This window comes from Acanthaster planci, linkage group LG08, assembly GCF_054643075.1.
Source record: "Acanthaster planci isolate LZ-2023a linkage group LG08, COTS_SCS, whole genome shotgun sequence".
In the NCBI taxonomy this organism is placed as follows: Eukaryota; Metazoa; Echinodermata; class Asteroidea; order Valvatida; family Acanthasteridae; genus Acanthaster; species Acanthaster planci.
This window is the reverse complement of record NC_141784.1, coordinates 6,306,583-6,311,967: the sequence shown is the minus strand read 5'-3', so window position 1 is coordinate 6,311,967 and position 5,385 is coordinate 6,306,583. Positions and strand designations below refer to the sequence as shown.

Sequence of the window (5,385 nt, the reverse complement as noted above, 5' to 3'; positions counted from 1 at the left end):
CGTCATCATCGTCATCATCGCCACCATCGTCATCATTGTCATCAGCATCATCAGCATCATCAGCATCATCATCGATAAGACTACAAAATAATCTTCATCCGAAGTATAAGAAATTTGACGTGAAAGACATCGAATAGGAAAACAAAGAAGTTTCGAACACCTACTTGAGGTTTATATGAATAAAAATAAAGGCTTACAGCATTTAGTTTAAACCTTTAAATAAGAAAGAATAATAAATTAATAAAATATCTCAAATAAATAAACAGTTAAAATAGTTTAAGTCTCGAACGGTTTCAATAGTAACGCCTTTTAGATTTCCGTCATAATATCAGCATAATGTAAAGTCCACTGCCGCTTTTTTTCCGGAACTGTTGAAAAGACAATCAATATAACTCTTTAGTGAGGATGAACTCAAAAATACGACATTGTGTTATCCCGATTGTAAATAGTACTAGCGGAAAACGAAGGCGTTTTGGAAAGGTTTGAACATTGTTCTTGTTGAGGACGAAAGATTTTTTCTGCAAGACAAACAGTTCATAACTACTGAAGAATCTAAAGAAACGAAGTGCATTTTGAACTTTCCGTGACACCACACTTGCACATGTTGCGAGAAAAAATAATTGTTTGAATTAAAACATAAAGCTTTCAGTATACTTGGAATAATGATGATGAGAAGAAGTGTGATTAAAGTTGTCAATTCGCCTTAAACATCCGTTCCTTCCATACTGGCGTCAACTTCCGATACACATCATCCGATTGATCTTTTGAGCTAGGGAAGACATGATATTTTATAGACCTTAGCGGTAAAATTCATTATACTCTAGAAAAAAAGAAAACATGTTTGTACCGAGTGTAGACTGTGTGTTGAAATTCGAAGAGTGCCTGTCGTGTAATAGTAGCGTCTAGGCGAAATGGGGTGGAGCAGTGAGCCAGAACGAAGATCCAGAGATTTCCAATCATTGCGGGGGGCAGCCTGCCAAATTCGTTGGCCATTCAGCTCCATGGTTTAATTACGTCAATGCAAGTGAGCTGATCAGCAGCATGCGTCGCTCACGCTTCGCCAGCCACTTTCGTCGCACGTGGATTTTACCTTACCTTGATAAATCGGTCGTAGTGAAGTTTCTACGAGCGAGGCCCTGTATTGTCTGCCAATTGTGGAGGACTTTAAAGAGAACGTAACTCATCGCAGAATTTTGCAACCTTGAGCCGCTCTGTCAGGCCGCTCGGATGACAGCGTTGGGATTCCACACGACGGGCGACCGCTACCAGGGGGCAGCCCGCAGAATGCCACGACCACGGCGACGGACATCCGCCCCTGCTCGTCTACAGAACGGCGCTCGGCACAGTAAGAAAGCTCGGCGGGGATCCCTGGCTCCCGCAGTTGCACGGGGAGCTTCGCGCCGGCAACCAGCTGCAATGGTGACTCAACGTGGACAGGGGGACGTCAACGACTCCAGACGCTCGTCACCGTCAGTACCTACAGTGGCGCCGAAGGAGGTACCAGCAGCACCTTCACTGGGCGTGGTGGCACAGCCAGGAGTCTGTTAGCCAGGGGATGCTACCACCATGCCCATGGGTCACCAGCCCATTCGCCCGATGCCGCCAGAACCGGATATGCAGCATAGCGGCCTACCTCAAACATCTAGCCAGGCTTCACAAGGGTTAAGTGCGTTTTCCGACGCAAGTTTCATGCATGCCGTGGATAAGGGACATACGCCTAATTTGAATGGGGGCCCCGGCATTTAATCTGGCCGGTGCCATTGGTAGGTTAGGTGACAGTATAGGGTGTACAAATATTGCAATGGGGTGTCTCCAAGGCGTTTCGGCTGCCCCTACTCCTATTCCCCACTTGGGATGTGCATCCTTGTTTGGGGGGGGGCTAATCTCGCAGTCGGTGAAAGAGAAGATATGGAAAAACGAGTAGGCCTACATTGATATGTCTCTGCTATTGGCAGATAGCGCGGCATCACTGCTCGCAAAGGCTCATAAAGGTCCCGAGGTTGCACTTGTCGTTGAGGGTGATAGGATATTTTTGCGGCCTAGCTCGTCCCCCACCGGCCGCCAGAACAAGCTAGATTCGTTGGACAAGTGGGTCTCTGCATTCCACTCTTTTATGGCTATATACCTCATGAAGTTTCCCAATAGGGCCATGGAACTGCTTAAGTACACCGAGATCGTGAGCACAGTCGCAGTACAATTTCCAGGCTTTGGATTGTATGACGAACAGTTTCGTCTTCAGCAGGCCACGCAAACCGATCGATCATGGGCTGAGTTGGATGCAGAGTTGTGGTTAACGGTGAGGGCGTCTGCCGTTAGCTCAGCCAGCAACACCGCTCAGATAACTGTCACTCCGCGCGGAAGCAGTTGGGTGTGTTTTGCTTTTAATAGCCCGGGCGGTTGTAAATACTTTGGCTGTAAGTACCAGCATCAGTGCGCCAAGTGTACACGGTCGGGACACGGTTCGCAAGTGTGCCGATTCGATGGTAGCCAAACGTGTAACCAGCAATGGGGTCAAAAAGGGCTGAAGAAACGGGGATTCCCCCATCACGAGCGTGATGTAAACCCCGCGGGCGTGACAGGGGTTGCACAAAGCGCAGACGTGAGTATCCCAAAGAATGCACGACCGGCTCCTGCCGGTAAGCCCCCTTTTCGTACTCCCAACTCCAATTAATGTGCCCGTGTTGCTGAACTGGTTAGAGTCGTACGATGACACTGCAGATTGACATATACTGCGTGAGGGTTTTTCAATGGGATTTTCCTTGGGTTTCAGTGGGCCTCGGGTGAGCAGGGATTCCGAGCCCCTTCGCTCTGCAACATCACAACCCCTGATTGTTAGAGAAAAACTTGCTAAAGAAATTCAAGCCGACCGCATTGCTGGCCCTTCCCAACGCGCCCACTTAAGAATCTACAATGCTCTCCGATCAGCCTCGTACCTAAGAAAGAGCAAGGCTCGTATCGCTAAATTCACCATTTATCATTTCCGCATGGCACTTCTATCAATGACTTTATCAGTCCTGAGCAGTGCAAGGTGATTTACGCATCTTTTGACGTGTCAGTACATATGGTCTTGAATGCGGGGAAGGATGCATATTTGGCCAAATCTGATATCAAGTCTGCTTTTCGGCCTTTTACCAGTTTCTCCGAGGGATCACGAGTTATTAGGCTTTCAGTGCGAAAACCAATTTTATTATGACAAATGCTTGCCGATGGGGTGCTCCATTTCATGTGCGCTCTTTGAAAAGTCCAGCACGTTCCTCGAATCCCGTGAGCGTCTCATGACACAGGATTGCGGTGTCACGCAGTATTTGGACGACTTTCTCTTGGTGGCTGCCACAAAAGACGGGTGCCAGGGTTGCTTGAACGATTTTCTAACCGTGTGCAATGCGCTGGGGGTCCCTATCGCTCAAGAGAAAACAGCAGGCCTAACGCAGGTCATTACATACCTAGGGCTCCAAATCGATACTGTTGATAAACAAGTGCGAGTCCCACGTGAGAAAGTGATGGCACTCAGTGGTCAGATTTGCGCCATGCTTGACAGGTCAAAGTGCACTCTCAGAAAATCACAGTCCCTCATCGGTTCCCAAAATTTTTTATGTAGGGTGTTGTTCCAGGGCGTGCCTTTATCCGGCGTCTTATTGCATTAACATGGGGTGTCAGGCTCCCGCACCATAGAATCCGCTTAACACGGGGTGCAAAACTTGACCTCCTCATGTGGCTGACATTCTTACGAGAGTTTAATGGGGTTACTCCTATTTTGGATCAGGAATGGGAATCCTCTGATGCTCTTGAGTTTTTTACGGACGCTGCGGTTTGTTGGGTTATGGGGCATATTTTCAGGGGAAGTGGTTTTAAGAGCGGTGGCCACAGGAGTTCTTGCCACCCTCGATTGCATTTCTAGAGCTGTATCTTATTGTCGTTGCCGTAATGTGTTGGCCAAGTGTTCCATGTTAATGCATCTTATCCGTTTATTGGTGTTGGACTGTTGAAGTACAATCTTACTTTCAAAGCAGTACACATTCCTGGGGTAAGCTATGAACTGGCTGATGCACTGTCTCGGTTTCAGATGCGACGCTTCCAAGCATTAGCCCCCCAAGCCGAGCCCGACATGACTCCGTTGCCCGCACTTCCGCAGGTATGGTAAACCATGAAATCAGTTGACTGTAACAGTTGGCCTTCGCGCCCAACACCAACAACGCGAACAGTTCGGGATGGAATGCATTTTGTCGTTTCTTGCAGTCAGGGTTTCACCGCCACAGCCAAGACATTGTAACCCCCAGATGTCTTTGTGAATTCATTGCATGGCTTTTGCTGCAGCGTTATTCCCCAGCAACGATATCGACCTATGTGCCGGGAGTAAGTTGCCAATTAAAAGGGTGCACGTGACCCCACGGACTCCTTTGTAGTTGTTAAATGTTCGGGGGCTCTAGGCGTAGTGGTAATAGCAAAGACAAGAGGGTTCCTATTTCACCAGCAATATTATCACGTATCATCGCGGCTTTGCCGCAAGTCTCATCATCCTTTGAAACGAAACTATTTCGGGCGGCAATGTTGTTAGCCTTATCGGTCATTATCGATCCCATTCCTTCCGAATGGGCGCCGCTTCGATGGCCTTTGCCATGGGGGTCCCCTTTGTGGACATAAAGCGAATAGGCCGATGGCGTTCAGACGCCCTTAAATGTTACCTGCGCCCCTTGCCACTATCCAATGCGCCTGGGGTTTAAGCGATGCATTTGTGTGTTTTCATTTACTTAAAAACCAGCACCGAGTTCTCGATGTGCGTGGGTTGTTGGCGATTCCCTGATCTGATCGGCTAAATTTAGATAATGTATGATACTGTAAGTTACTGACTTATTACAGTTCTTAATGCAAGTACCGAGTTACGTAAAAGTTTCTTCCTTAATGTTATGCATGAAAAACTAGCGTTAGTTAATATCATACTCTTGCGTTCTTTAGGTTGGTAGTACCTAATCATTATATTGTGCCTACTATTAAATAAATCGAGAGCAGTTTGGGACGTTCTCGACTCAGTGATCGTGGGTATCGTGGTGGGGATCATGAGACATTGAAATGTCTCCCTGATGACCGATGTCTCCCTAAGGTTGAAAAATATACCACAAAGTGTCTCCCAAATGACCTATTTGTGGTATTACCAAAACTTACCTTTGATAATAGCACATGGCATGGACATTTAAAACTATTCATTGCAAATATTATGGCGGTCGTGCCGACACAACCGCCAGGCCGACGTCAGCGAGCGGTCTAGTCTGAGGCAGCCAAGGAAGTAGGCCCATTTTGGGGCAGTCTACCGCCAGGTGCAGCAGGAGAGCAGTACAGGCGCGCACTGGAGTAGAGGATAGGGTGGGACACAGGGAGCACAACAGACCC

The 5,385-nt window shown here is 47.7% G+C and overlaps 1 pseudogene; it reads left to right on the top strand.

Moving 5' to 3' along the window:
- The first annotated feature begins 1,801 nt into the window (after positions 1-1,801).
- LOC147798333 (uncharacterized) lies at positions 1,802-2,671 on the top strand (annotated as a pseudogene).
- The last annotated feature ends 2,714 nt before the right edge of the window (positions 2,672-5,385 follow it).